The following is a 15,409-nucleotide window of genomic DNA, read 5'->3' as shown; positions in this document are numbered from 1 at the left end:
GGAATTTACTAAGAAGAGTAAAGTAATCCTACCTTACTACTATTCGTTGCTGGTCATATCTTAGCTAAAGTAGCAGGTCCATGTTGAAGGATTACACATTAGGGATGAGGAAGACACTTGAGAAAACGTGCAGTGAAGTCTCACGGGAATGATCATATGTCTAGGCAGAAAACATGAGCTGCAAGAAGAAATTCAAGGAGTCAGAACTGTTCACTACAGAGAAAATGGTAAAAATGGACACATGGAGTATGGTAGGCTCCTACTGGAAATCAACTCTGGCAGTTCATCACGCTCACAACATTAAAAATCAGGATGCTATGCTTACCTAGCTTGTCCATCCCCTGCTTACTCTCTCCCCTTTCTTTCCACAACTTTCCCAATAAGTAATGCATTTTATCTTCTCCCTAACCTATTTCCTCAGTTTTGAAGAGGTAATTCATGTTTTTCTCCATTTTCACAGCATAAAACTAATTTCAACTTTGAAACACATTAGAAGAAGCAAAATTTTAAATATTTTATATATAATATGTTAAGATATTACAGCCTAAAGAAATAATTAACTATGTAAGAAAAACTTTGTCAAAGGCTGGGTAGGTTTGGGAAGGATTCTCCTGGCAAACGCCCACTTTCTTTGTCTAACATGATTCGATATGCCAAAGCATGGCTCTGATGTTGGCTGCTCTCATTCAATCCTTGAAACTAGGAGAATTTCTAAGATGTTCCTTGGTCACTGGCTCTCATCTTTATCACTGATGTTGAATGTGCAGTTTACAGCCCTGTCACAGTTTCTCATTTTTTGCCTCATGCCCTCGTATTTCTAACCCTGACTTCTTGGTTTGTAATCAACTCTCTTCTTTCAAGCTCCTCTTTTCTGTTTGCCTATTCTGTTTCCTGTCATTTCCCTTGCTTCCTTGACTTTCACATGAATCAGAGGACATTTCATAGATGCTACCAATAAATAAGATTATTCCTTTCTTTCTGGTCAGGAAACTAACCAAACACAGTATATCAGGAACATCTTCCACGTCTCCTACTCTTCTAAGGTTTTTACGCATTTCCAAAAGCATTCCTTCTTTGCCCCCTAACAAGCATTTTACTCTCTTCTAGATTTGACAAGGTTCTCAATGCTAGAACGGGTTGGAAATCTAATCAACATACAATGAAAGTGTTATTACATTCCTCTTGTTCCACTAAACTGTGACGTGATTAAGGACAGGGATTATCTTAATATAGCCAGCATCCTACACAATACCTCAACGTTATAGCCACCAAACAAGTGGCTACTGAATGGATGAAATTCCAAGGGGAATTACGGCTTTCTCTGATTTGTACACTTTGGTGTAAAGTAAGGCTTTAACAAAAGTTGTCAAAGCCTTAAAATGATACTTAAATATGGAAGTTTTAATCATGACTCTATACTGCTTTCAATAGAGTATCTTAAATCAAACCTCCAATATTAAACAGTAATACTTACAGATTTCCAAGAAACAAAATGTAGTGAATGTGTACCTAAGTATACAGACATTACATATGTTATCTAATTCCACTTCAAACACAGACCTCAAAATTACTGGACAATCTGTTTAATTTAAAATTTTTCCAGCTTCTCTTCTCTATCAGCAAAGGAACTTGAGAGTTGTCTAGAATTCCATATTCTAGCCTCTCACTATGATACAGAAACAGTTATTTTCAAAGACTTAAGAACAAGAAAGACAACTATTCTACTGGGATTTCATATCCAACATTGAGCAGTGGCAAATGTCTTGCTTAAGGAAGCTAGTCAAAGTACACAGGTATTACTTATGTAACACTCTCTAACTCAAGTCTTTTCTACAATTTTTATTTTTCAATGAAAAAAAATAATATTCCACTTGAAATAGTTTGAGTTAAAAATAAATAACAGCTTTCTCGGTAGTATCTCTAAATGGAACATTTCCTTATTCAAATTACTATAAACCTATGAATAAAACTTATATTCCTTGTATTACTTCAAAGGTATTATCATCCTTATCAGAGCTCAGCAAAGGTTTCTATAGACAAGTGAAAATGTATAATAACTACTATCTAGTGCACCTTAATCATTCCCACCAACTTGCTCAATTATACAGGCTACCATCTCTAACTCACACTCACAGCCAAACATAGTTCCTATTCCCTGAATGTGCTTCTCATTATGACTAGGACTAGGGTGAGACAAGAGAGGTGCCCAGGGTGCAAAATTTAGAGACACTCACTCTCAGGGTCATGCAAGTGCCACCTGCAGTTGCATGACCCTAAAAGTGTGTATCGACGTACACTTTGTGTCCCAGGCATCTCTTTTGCCTCACCCCAGTCCTGGCCCTACTTCTCCTTCTGATCTCTACTTCTCCTACTTCTCCAATAAGTAACATCCCAATTCTGATAAACCAAAATCTAATTCTGATAATCCAAATATCTAAGATCAAGCAATGAATTTAAATTTAATTTTATATCCATTTAAAATTGTTTTCAAAGAAAATTTCTCATTCATGATGTGATGTTAGGTGAAAAATAGATCAGGCAGGAATGCCTACATACAATAAGAGTCTGAGCTTTCAAAAAAAAATGAGTGTGCGTTGCATGTGAATGTAAGTGATGGACCTGTGTTGTTTTCAACTCCCTTCCTTTTGGTAGCAGCATTTAAATTTTCTTCTGTTGAACCACCCTTCTCTATTGTCAATCACTGTAGCTTGCGTGGCACTGATCCTTTCCACTCTCAAGTTCCTGGAATAAGCAGAAAGTTCCTGGAATAGGTGCAGGTGGAATAGGCGCCCAGGTCTGGACAATCAGCATATTCCCTGCCCCAAGCAGTGGTTCAGGAATGAGCATGTGACCCAATTGGACCAATAAGACTCAATCCCAAAATTTTGCAGGACCTAATCAGAAAGAAAACTTTCAGCTGAGGTTGCTAAACTGAAAGAACACAGTAAGTACCTATTTGACAGTGAGCCAACCCAAAGAAGTGCCAAGGGATGACAAGAGAAATGAAGAAAACTTTGAAAACATTTTATCTCTAGATTTAATCACATCTGAGTTCAGATGTAGCTACTGGAATGCAGAATTATTGTTGGGAAACAATTCTCTCTGGACTTCTCAAGTTCCTGTACAGTCAGAGCCTTCTAAGCAAAAGGTACTACAAGGGTATTTGCATAACAGACAAACTTAGAGACTAGAAACAATATCTCCGTAAAGATAGAGACCTCCAATGAGAAATAAAGCCCTTTGGTTCCCTTCCCTGTAAGACATTTACTTATATTTTTTAACTTATATTTTTTATGTTACTTCATATTTTTTTAAAGCCTTATTTATCTTAGAATAGATTTGGCCTTTTTTTGATATATATATAAATTTATTTATTTATTTTTGGCTGCATTGGGTCTTCGTTGCTGCGCGCGGGCTTTCTCTAGTTGTGGCGAGCAGGGGGCTACTCTTCATTGTGGTGCACGGGCTTCTCATTGTGGTGGCTTCTCTTGTTGCGGAGCACGGGCTCTAGAGTGCAGGCTCAGTAGTTGTGGCTCACGGGCTTAGTTGCTCCACAGCATGTGGGATCTTCCCGGACCAGGGTTTGAACCTGTGTCCCCTGCATTGGCAGGGGGATTCTTAACCACTGTGCCACCAAGGGGTCCCGTTGCTTCATCTTTTTTATACTTATACTGACTTACAGTCTAGGTTAATAAATCTGATGACACTTTCCCCCTCTCTCCTACAGAAGATTTGCTCAATGAGTAATCTCTCTCCCTCTGCAGGGTGTTCTCATCAGTGTTTTAGAATTATCAATTACATGATGCAATAAACTATTTTTGCTTATTTATTAATTCATTCAACAAATATTTGCTGGAAGGCTACTAAAATATGTGTCCTGCATTTTCCTACACACACACACACAACAGAGACAAAAATTCCTGCCCTCATGGAGATTATATTCTAGAGAGAGGAAAAAAAAAACAAAATAAATAAGTAAAATACAAAGTGCCAAGTGGTGATAAGGGCTATAAAGAAAGAAAAAGCAGGAAAAGGATAAGGGCTATAATGAAGGAAAAGGCGGGAAAAGGTAACAAGTATCAGGGAGGTAGGAGATTTCAGATTTCTGTTCGGTAATCAAAGAACTTACAGAGGAAGTGCTATTTGAGCACGGACCTAGAGGAGATAGGGAAGTGAGTTATATGGATATCTGGAGAAGAGCATTCCAGGCTGGGGGAGCAGTAAGTCAAAATACCTACTTAAGGAAGACCAAGGAGGCCTACATGGGGTGAGCGGTGGAGACAACAGTAAAATCTGAGTTCAGAGAAAGAGCCTCAGGAGGGAGGGAGAGCAGGACCACAAAACTAGCTAATTTTAAGGAATAGAGCTTGTACTCTGAGTTACATGGGAAGCTAGTGAAAGATTCTGAGAAAAAGTGATGTAATCTCTTACTTTTCAAAAGAATGTTATTAGTATTCTGAGGCAAATATTCTGAGAGTACCAGTAGTAGTGGGGAGACTTGCTAGGAGTTATGTAGAAGGAGAGAGAAGATGGTGTTGAACCAGAGTGACCCAAGTAGAGGTGATAAGAACTGGTCAGATGTCAGATATATTTTGAAGCCAACAGAATATACTGAAAGATTGTATTGGGGAGGTGAAAGAAAAAGAGTTAAGGATAACTTCGAGGTTTGGGGTCTGAGCATAAACAAAAATGGAGTTGCCACTTACAGAGATGGGAAGGATTGATTTTTTAACTGGATTTCTATCACTGGCATACAAAAGAAGACTGACAAATATAAAAATTTATGCTGGAAATCAATAATTACAAATGACAGCCCTAAAATGTAGACCTGATTGAGTCAATAAAAGAAAATGAAGGGAATCTGGTATCCCTGTATTATAGGGTGAGAAGTGACCAATCCATAATAAGCAAAACATCTGGTAAATTCCCACCTCTTAAAAATCAGACTACTTGCCTACTAGTAAGGATGGAACTGAAGGGCACTTAGTAAAAATGTCAGGATGTTGGTATATTGCCTACTATGCAGCAGTCTTCAGTAAGGCCCCTCAAAAAAGAAGCAAACTTTGAGTGAAGTCTTAATAAAAGGAAAATCTTTTCAGTCTTTCATTACAAATTCAAGATGGCTGATTATCTTGCAATTTACATTGTTGAAAATCAAATATCCCTAAACTAAAATTCGGGTCTTTAACCACACAAAATAAAAGGTGGGGAAAGCCTGGTGCTCTGGGCTCCTCCCCAACCATCCTAGCAAAAAAACATATTTACAGCTTGGGAGCAGGGACAAACTAGTTGTACACCATTACTTCAAGAAGTTGCTCTGAATGGCCTAGAGACAGAGGCCAAGATGAAGACTGAGAAGCCTAGAATCTGCTTGATTCCAAACCTCAGTACTATTGACATATTGAACTGGAAAATTCTTTGTTGTGGGAGGCTGTCCTGTGCATTGTAGGATGTTTAACAGTATCCCTGGGCACTACCTCTACATGCCAGTGACACCTGCCTACTCACCTCACCACCCCCTACTGTGATAATAATAATGTCTCCAGACATTGCCAAATATCCCGAAGTAAAAAATAAAATAAAATAAAATAATGCCCCCTGTTGGAGAACAACTCACTGGGTTAGGGTGGCAAAGTTGTTTAGAGACATACCAGGGCAATAGTTTGATTCAAGGACTAGGCTTTGGGCTTTGGGTACTGGGGAGAAGTTGGTCAAATACAAATAAATCAAAAACCTACTAAGTTTATAAGAAAGTTGTATTGACTAAGAAACCCCCAGCAAAGGTTTGTTACTGCTCGGCCCTCAAGATGTTTCCCTGGACTCCAAGCTCTCATCAATAGCAAAAGGGCTGCTAATACTGTACAGTCCCCAGTAAGGGAATTCTTCTCAATACCCATGTCGGCTGTGACCAGGAGGAGAAATAACAAAGATCTTGCTGGGTGGAAGAAGAGACAACCATGTTGGCTAATCAAAAATCTTATTCCACTGCCAAGGCAGAGTCCTTGCCACCCCTGACCAATGAAATATGTACAGATCATGGATTGGAAAATCTCTGTGGGTTACTTCCCCTTTTTCTCTTTTCTACTTAAGAGTTTTTATTGTCCTTATGTTATTTTCCTTCTATCACTGAATACTGGCTTTATTACGATTAGTTATATTTATGATTTAACCATAAGTTTCTTGACCCTGAGGCTGTCTTTTCAAACAGAACTGAGAGAAATTACCCAGCGATTCTAGACTTAAAGTTTGATGCAGTAATTAAACAAGTCTTTGAGTTGTCTTCCTCTGTTGGGGGTCAAGTGGTAAACGCACTGGAAGTTGTAAGTGAAACACTGCATTGTATTAGATAAGGGCATTTTGTCAAGGGTTTATATCTGAGGGAGGACACGGATGCACACTAGGAGGATTACAGTGAATGTCTTTTGGTTCTGCTTGCCCAGCATCCACTCCCACTTCCCATGATCACAGTACCTTCTTTCTCTTTCAGTGAACCACCAACCCGGACTCTCAGTCCACATGGTTCAGACCACGTGGCTGACCACACTTCCTATTCCCAGTTCCAAGAGTTAACACCTGATCCAGATCTGGCCTATCATCATATACTATTCCCCTGACCACAGGATCAAGGATGGAAAAATGAGCTAACTCATTCAATGAGATGTAATCCCAGGGCTTTTGCTAAAACTATGAGTAGGAAAAGTGTTTTTTACGTTGGGCTTGCTAAACTGAAAGAATGTAAACCATGAGGGAGCTCCACACGGAGAAATCCTACCTGAGAGCATATCTAACGCAAGAGAAAGCCACTGAGTTTGCTGAGGCCATTGAGCCCTTGAATCCAACCGTACCTGAAGAGAATACACTCCTGTTTGTCCCAGTGCCCTAAGATACTGTGAGTAGGGGTTTAGTCTCATGCAACTGAAAGGTATTTAAAAATCTAGTATCATTACCAGTTAGACAAAACTGAGGTTAGTTTTCAGACCAAAAACAAAAAACAAAAAACTGAAGATATAAACATTAAATTATTTGCCTAAATTCATACAACTAATTACTGGTAGCACAGATGCAACCCTAAATGGGTCTAGCTCTAACAGTCATGCTCTTTCCACTACATCTACTCTCTCTCTCAAGGAAACAGTCTGAAACTTCTCTACGCTTTAAAATTATCTGTAGCCATAAAGTAAGACCTTACATGAAGTGAGTATTCTACTAACATTTGTTGAATAACCAAAAAAAGAAGAATCTCACACCTTCCTCCACTCTGTCCCATTCCTGCAACAACTTGCCTCTTGTATAGCATAGAATATTTCTGCGTTATTTTTACAATGTAAGCTACCTTAAGGACATGTAATAGCAAGTGTCTCTAAGCTAAGTCACTTCAAGCTTAGACTGCCAGTTTCAGTGACGGGGTAAATTGGCTCCAAAATATTAATAGAACATCAGAACCTTAGAAAGAGGCCATCACCACTGACTAGCTACTATTCTGTTATAATGAATTGTGAAACTCAGAAAAGGACACCCATATTATCTTGTAAGTGAGAATACTATTGTTTATGTTAGTATTTTAAGATATCTGTCAGAATGACATTAACTTCTAGAAAGTAGCAGCTATTTATAAACAGTCAAATCTCTTTCAATATTATTGTTGAGTGTAAGAGAGAAGGGAAATGGGATAGAATTTATGAATATAAGACCCCTGACATTTTCAAGAAATTTAAAAACCATGAGAATTTCTGACAGAGCTGAAACATTAAATAACAATGTTCCACAAGGCAAGTTTTGTTTCCCTAGAAGGTGTGGTAGATTGATTCACATCCAGTCTCACTGGATTCAACATTCCATCTTTAAACATATTGAAAAATGCCTATTTTCTGACTAAGATCTACCACTTTCTTAGGCCTCTACTTTTTCTTCACTTCTAGCAGCTGGCTTTCTTTTTCAGGAAAATTTTTACAAAGAAGCAACATTTTATCACTTGACAAAAGTTATTATACAGGATAACTTCAAACTGAGAACAAAGTCAGGGTGAGATGTAGACACTGAGCAGTTAGGTGAGGTCACGCATATCTTAGGGTCTCACTTCCAATAAGGGGAAATTATTTCAGCAAAACTTCAAATACTTCAAAATGGACTCTTAAAGTCACTCCCAAGTAATTGAAACTGCTGTTAAGTCCAGACTGCTAATGGTTCACTATGTTTAGACTTTTATCATTTCATTTATTTGAGATTTAGCATATGAAAGACCTAAATTTAAATCCCGGGTATCACTTTATAGCTAAATCTCCTTGGATATGACCTAAGATTGGTTCCAGATCACAAAAAGAAAATACAAGCTACCCAATCTATAGGGCTGTGATGAAAATAAAAACAAATGTACAAAAATGCCTAACATTTTTAGCAGGCACTAAAGAAATGTCAATGCCCCTCCCCCATAACAATATCTGAATTCATGTAATTTACTCAAAAACTTTTCCTGACAGAAACTGTTTCTTCCTTAGAAATGTTGAGGAGGGGATAAAAAAGGGCTATGCATAAATAATCATAATACAATATATTATATATATACATACATACACACACATAACTATTGGTAAGAGAAAGAAATCAGTCTCCTGCTTTGCAAAAAGTTCTATTATATATAAATCTAGATGAAAATTCTTATCCCTTGTCCAACATAATTGTTTATAAATAATCAGGATAATGATCAAGTTATTTGTCATTAAAAATTATCTGATACAACTGCACTGTTCAGTTTGTTTTAATTAATCTACTATTGCCAATTTATTCAATACATAGAAAGTAAAGAGGCCTGACAAAGTGATGGTACTTAACCAAAATATATAAATTTGCAGTAAATTCAGAATGGATAAGAAATGTGACAGTGACTGGATCAGCGTCAATTGAAAGACCACCATACACCACAGACTCTATACTAAAACAAACAAAAAGTTTATGCTTAAAATGTTTCCTTTGCTCCTACCAAAGCAAAATTTTAAAACCTTACTGAAAAGTTGAAATGATGGCTAACTTGTATACGAATGTATATAGAAAGCATGTGATTCTGAAGGAAATATAATTCAAGAGAAAGTCAGAGCACTGTATAAACATTCTCACGAAGTAAGAAGTCACGTGGCTGCTAGGGTGGCTATTGAACCATTTGTTACCAAAACTGAATATTGGCAGAAGAGTCAAATGCATTATTCTTGGTATAATAACAAAAAGTTCCAACAACTGACAGGAGAAGCTTGGGAAATCTTCCCAAGCTGAAGACATACAGAGAGTAGAAGGGACACAAACTCCTGAAGTGTCCAACTCCTGTCAAACCATGACCAAGAAACAGCAGCAAGCATCAAGCATTACAGTGACCAACGACTAACTCTTCAACTTTGTGACAGTGCAGCAGGCTTTGCGATTAAGCCAAAAACACTCTTTTGTTCTACAAACCCCAGGGCAAAAAAACCAAGAATAAGAAACTCTGCATGTATACTAATGATGTAATGAAAATCATCCAGCCTTCATTTTAGAAGCAAAAAATTGTTTAACAACTTTGACGACAGAGTCCTGTTTATAGAATCATTAAGGGTCTGGAGAGATCAACTAAATTTTTCAATTAAATCTGTATTTTATGAAGGTAGTTATATCCTAGGTCCACAAAGATTTCAAGAAATACCACTTGCTAATGTTAAGGGTCTAACGAACATAGTTTTTCTAAGTCTTCACCTCAAACTGTATATTATACATTCTACTTCTATGTAGGATGAACTATTCAAGAGCAATTTCATTCACAGAAATGTAATTTTAAAGAAATTTTTCTGACTGAGCCGCTCTAAAGAGCATTTTTATATACTAAACACCTAGAATATAAATATTCTACTATTAAGAGTTTCCCCTTTTCCTAAAACCATTTGTCCCACTATGGAAATACCTTTTCTGCAAGTAAAATAACTTACACTGGAAAACTAACTTCAATTTTTCTATGATAATGTTATTTTATTTACTCTGACTTTAAAATGTAAGGCTCTTCACTATCAATTACATAAAATTAGTAATCTCTTCTTATATAAGCATTACAACACTGATAAGAAAAAGTGAAGAAGCATTCATTTCAGGAAAATGCAGAAATAACTTGGGTCTCAAAGATAGTACTATAAGGTGTGTCTCAAGTATTTGTTACTAATAATAGTTATTTACCTTTTTTTTAATGACTCACTTTTCTCAATAAATCAGAGTAGATTCAAGTTTATCCCTATAATAGTGTCATTCTCAATCACCTGCATTCTGATATGCTTCCTAGAGTGGGAGAGGATAAGATGGAATTATAGAGGGCATACTAGAAAACTACGTATTAGAATATGTCACACATGTACATATCTTGTACTTGGGTGGGAAAAAATATTGAGAATCATTGACTTAGATCACAAAATCTTTCTTTTACTGCTGGATGAGACAATAAGGACTATTTAGTTCCAATCCTAACTTTTTACCAGTTCAGTGCTTGCTTCACAACACCCAATAACTATAGGCTGGTCTGTGCATTTAAACTATAAGTGTGTGTTCTTTAAGAATCAGAACCCCATACTTACTGAACACACATTTTGAAATAGGGGTATCTGTAAAATGTTGCTCCCTAAAAAATAATCATATAGGAGATTTCTGTAGGAGACAGAAAACTTTCAATTAAGAGTTTTGTGTATTATTACATTTGAAAATAAAGTTTAACTTTTAAAAAGATTAAGTAAATGTAATTTAAGGCGGCAGGGAGCATTAGTTAGAGATTTAAGAAGGTAACATTTAGCTTTTCTGTACCACTTTTAAGCAAATATTTGTGGTTCAAAGGAAAGGAATTCAGGGAAACCATCCAACAACAGATGATAATCTAATGTGAAAGAAAAATAATTCAGGAATTCAGACAAACTGGACATATTTTGAGGTAAAAATCAGTTAAGGTAAATTTCTGACTATTGCTACTGAGATACAGTAACCCAAGAGCTAAAAAAAAAAAAAAAAAACCCCGCTAATCTGAGATATTTCTAATTATTTGGTTTGTACAAATGTAAATATCATTCAATTTAAGTAAGCTTAATGTACATTATTTTAATTTCCAAAGTCTAAAACTTAGGGACTTTTAGTATCATAGAATAAACACAGTAATACTAGAAGAGATGAAATGAAAATTACCATGAAAGGAACTGAACGTGAATGCTGAACACTCCCTAAATTCAGTCATTTTACCTCAATTGTCTCATTTCTCCTTCATAACGACCTTGTGAGGCAATTATATCATCCCCATTTTACAGATGAGGAAACTATGGTTTAAAGAGATTAAGAAACTTGCCCAAGATCCCACAAAAGAAAATCCTAATTTCTGACTGAAACCCAGATTATCTGGCTCCAAAATAAATGACTCTTCTTTTCACTATACCCTGCTATATCACAAGAAACACATACATTGAACTTTTCAGTCTTTTAATTAAAACCTTCTAAAGGAGGAAACAGTATTAAGCTTATAGTGAGCGATGATAATGTATAGGCTAAAAATTAGTCATAGTTTGATAAGTATAAATGAATATTTAGGAAATAATTCCAAATCATGCATGACATTAAATTTTTAAAAAGCTGAATATGAAATATTGCCCCCAAATAGAAAACTCCGAAAACTTCTGTAGATAGGCACTAAGTAAACTTCATCTTACCTGGAGACTTTGAATTCCAAAGAAAAAACCTGAGAGGCTCCATATTTTGTCAGTCATACAACAGTTTCATATGGTTAACTAGGACTATATTTATACTTAAGAAAAAAGAAAAGTGGGTAATTGCTTGGGTCTGATTCTTTTGTTCTGACTCTAATCTGTCCTCTATTGATTCTTTTCCATTTTTCCTCCAGATTTTGGAGTCTTCTTCTAATTTAGGCTAACTGAGTCTCAAGTTCAGGAACTCCTCCAAGTTTACATATAAGTGCTGACACACTGCAATGAAGACCATAAAATTGCAATGATTGGTAGAGTGTTACAGAAGAAACAAAAGTTTCAGTTATTTCAAAACATTAACTATCATGGAATTACTGATGACTTTTTTTTCTGTATAGTTTTCTGAATTGATTTTAAAGCATTTAACTTTTATAATAAAAACAGGAGAGCAAGAAAAAAGGAAAGAGGGAGGAAGGCGGGGCAGGGGGGGTGGGGAAGTTGGAGCTTTGATTAAAAAATATCTGAACATCTTATTCTTTCCAAAGTTCCAAAACTATGACCTGCTTGTTCCCTTCTATCTCTCAATGGCATGGCATGAAAAATAAACCACACATAAGCATGCCAAAGTCAAATGAGATATGGAAAAATAATAATGAGGCAATCCAAAGATCTATAAATTCTGAGACATAGCTCAATTTCACTATTTCAGAAATTAGTTATTAACTGAGCAAAGTATGAAAAACAGATTTAGAGCATACTAAAACTGAAAAGCAGGATTCACATACTTAAAGAAGAGTGCAGGAATTTCCTTAGTATGGGAAAATTATAATATACACATATGTGAATTTATACCAATTTCTTATTCTTTTTATCACAAATTGAAGTTCTGTATTAAAATATTCCTTTAGCAACACCATGAAACAACATGCAAGATAGTTTTGAGTCCTATCAAAATTAACTTAAATCTCTCTAAATTACTTCACTTTCCATGGAAAAGTTATATTAAAAAAAGTTCACATTTGTAAGCTTTCTTTTTCCATTACAAAAACACATTCTTATTCCAAAACAACATACATAAGATGACCCAATTTATTAAGTATGTTACCAAAACAGTGCATAATTGACAGTGCCTTCGACCTGTCTTCAATAGAAGACGCTTATTTAAAAATCAAGTAGAAAACTATAATCTATTAACACAAGAGTCCAATTTTAAAACAAGACTTTTATTTGTATAACAAGTTCATTAGATTTCCTTTTTTTTTTCTGATTACCAAAACACAGTTAACTCACCAAGGCCTTGATTTATAAAGATGATGACTTCCTACTCACAGGACTGCTTTATAATAGTCTCATGGAATTCAATTACTACAGTTTTTATAACACTATTACCATCTACAAACGGAAATAAGCACTTCACAATATTTTGGTTTGATACATATATTATGCTGGTTTTCAAACTTGATAATTTCAGTTCCTCTGTTCCTTAGTATATACCATGTAACAGCTGTCCTGAAAATGTTATTGCTGTGTAGATGGTGAGTATTCACAGCACATCTGAACTTGCCTACATTGTTTGAAATTTTTCATAGTGAAATACTGGAGAAAAAAAAGGCAAATGTGAAATGTTCATAGACCAGAGTTATAGCTACATAACAGTTGAAGATGAAATGAAAAGGAAGGGTCTACCAAAAGCCTGAATTATTTCTTCAACTACTGACATCAAACGCTGAAATAGTGCAGAAGCTGCATTAACCGGACCCTAAATAATTTTACATGGTATATATTTAATGCTGCCAACCATCAGTATGGAAGAGAAACAGATCTTCGCCAAAGGTCTTTCATGAAAGAAACTGGAGAAAGGTTTCCAAGTATGCCTATGTACTCCCTTAATATATTTCCAGTACCTCTGAAAACAGTTCACTTGGCTTAAGAGAACTAGCAGAAAAGATTCCCCAGATCACAAAACATACACTGAGCCCTCCTTTGCATTCACTGACAAATGTGTGGCTCTTCACAAGTATGTCTTCCTAAAGCCCATATAGGTAGATACACCAGAACAACACTGCACAGTGAAATAATTATACTTTGCAATAGTTTTTTAAAATCCTGTCCCCATTCCATAGGTGGAAAAGTACTTTCCAGTCTTTAATCACTAAAATAGATTTGGTCTATTCTTATTGATTTTTCTGTTACACTTTTATATCGTTGTTATTCCATTTAAGAAATTTTTTTAGTATTTTAAAACATCTGGAGAAAGAGAAAAAAATGGCACTACACCCAGAGTAATTTATGTCAAATTTACAGTGAGACTACTACGAATATATGCAGCTTCTTATGAATTAAAAAGATTAAGGTTTTTTAACCATAAAGCAATCGAAAATGAAAGTGCCAGCCTTAATAAATTATTAGACATTGCACTATATATCAAAATCACAAATGTACACACACACACACAAAAGCGACAACTTCACAGTTAATTTGTGCAAGACGTACCACCCTACCAAAACCAACTCAATTAGCGTGTTTCAGAAAGTTGATCCTAAAGGAGACTAACCAGAAAGCTGACCCGAAGGTGACTCCAAACACCTCCTCAACCGTAAATGGCAAAGAGAACAGAACAGAAATTGCCCCGCCTGCGCTAGCTTCACACTATCTCTTGAGGGTCACTCCTGGCCAAGACAGGAGTAGGGACGGAAGGTGGGGGATAAAAGCAGGGGGTGGGGAAGCTGACAAGAGAGAAGAGCTGGGGGCGGACTGTGCCGGTCCAGGGAGACCGCAAGGCCCCAGCGGTAGGAAGGGGCTGAGGGAACACCTAGGGATTGGGGGTGGCCGCCCAGCCCGAGGCCCGCGCCGAGGGGATCGCGCCGAGAAAAGGGGGTGCGGGCGTGATGGGCGGTGCCCACAGTACTCCCAGCACCGCCCCCACACCCCGCAAACCCCGGACCCGGCGACTGGGCGGAGCCGTCGCGCCCGCCTCAGCCCTCTCGCGCCGGCACCCGCCCCCTCAGCCTCCAGTCCCGGGTGGGTGGGAAGGGCGGGCCTCGCCCGGCCGGGTGGGCAGCCCGGCCCAAGCCGCAAGCAGGAATGCGCCGCCGCGGGCGCAGGATGGACGGGAGACCCCGCAGCCGGGGGCAGGAGGGGGGGTTGGCTGAGGGCGGAGAAAGAGCCCTCGGCGCAGCCGGCGCAGCCGCCGCAGCCAGGGCAGAGCCCCAGGCGCCCCACTGCGGGCAGGGAGTGTTGCCCCAGTTCTCGGCTGGCCTTCCCTACTCTTCCCCCCTCCCCCGGCGTTGCCCCGGGTAACAGCGCCTGCCGCGGGCGGCGCGAAACTCACCTATCTAGAACCTGACAAGCAGGAGCCCCTCAGACTCGGGAGCCAGTCGCCACCCCGCGTCACGGGGGCCGCCACAGCCAATGAGCGCTGCTGTCACGAGCCTCCGCGGCCAATCCAGCTGCACTCCGGTCTCCGGGCACCCTCGAGGCCTCAGCCAATGGGCACCCGCCGAAGGCGGGCACTGCCTCCCGACCCCCAACCCCCTCTTCCACCACCTCCCAGGAGGCGGGGCGCGGCCGATTGGCCTGGACCCCGGAGGGGTGGGGCTCGGGCACCAGGCCCGGTGGGCGCGCGCGGACTGGGGTCTGCGGGCGTGGCGAGGGGAGGCGTGGAGCGTCGGCCGCCGCCCTCCGGGCCCGCTCCCCAGCTTGGGTGGGGTCGCGCGGCCCTCCTA

General features: G+C 38.5%; 1 protein-coding gene across 7 annotated transcripts in view; it reads right to left on the bottom strand.

Moving 5' to 3' along the window:
• The window catches only part of FER (FER tyrosine kinase), a 462,877-nt gene extending 447,800 nt beyond the window's left edge, over nucleotides 1-15,077 (bottom strand). For 4 of the 7 annotated variants that reach the window (XM_059916866.1, XM_059916867.1, XM_059916862.1 and 1 more), the window contains exons 1-2: nucleotides 15,016-15,069; nucleotides 33-178 (exon numbers count right to left, since the gene is read on the bottom strand). The gene's annotated coding sequence lies outside the window, so the exon portion shown is untranslated. Of the gene's footprint in view, nucleotides 1-32; nucleotides 179-14,238; nucleotides 14,722-15,015 lie in introns of those variants that run through there. The other 3 variants (XM_059916863.1, XM_059916864.1, XM_059916865.1) reach the window with 3 other exon arrangements.
• Nucleotides 15,078-15,409: the final 332 nt, after the last annotated feature.

The sequence above is a fragment of the Balaenoptera ricei genome, chromosome 3 (assembly GCF_028023285.1).
Source record: "Balaenoptera ricei isolate mBalRic1 chromosome 3, mBalRic1.hap2, whole genome shotgun sequence".
NCBI lineage: Eukaryota > Metazoa > Chordata > Mammalia > Artiodactyla > Balaenopteridae > Balaenoptera > Balaenoptera ricei.
This window is presented reverse-complemented; position numbering and strand designations above follow the sequence as displayed.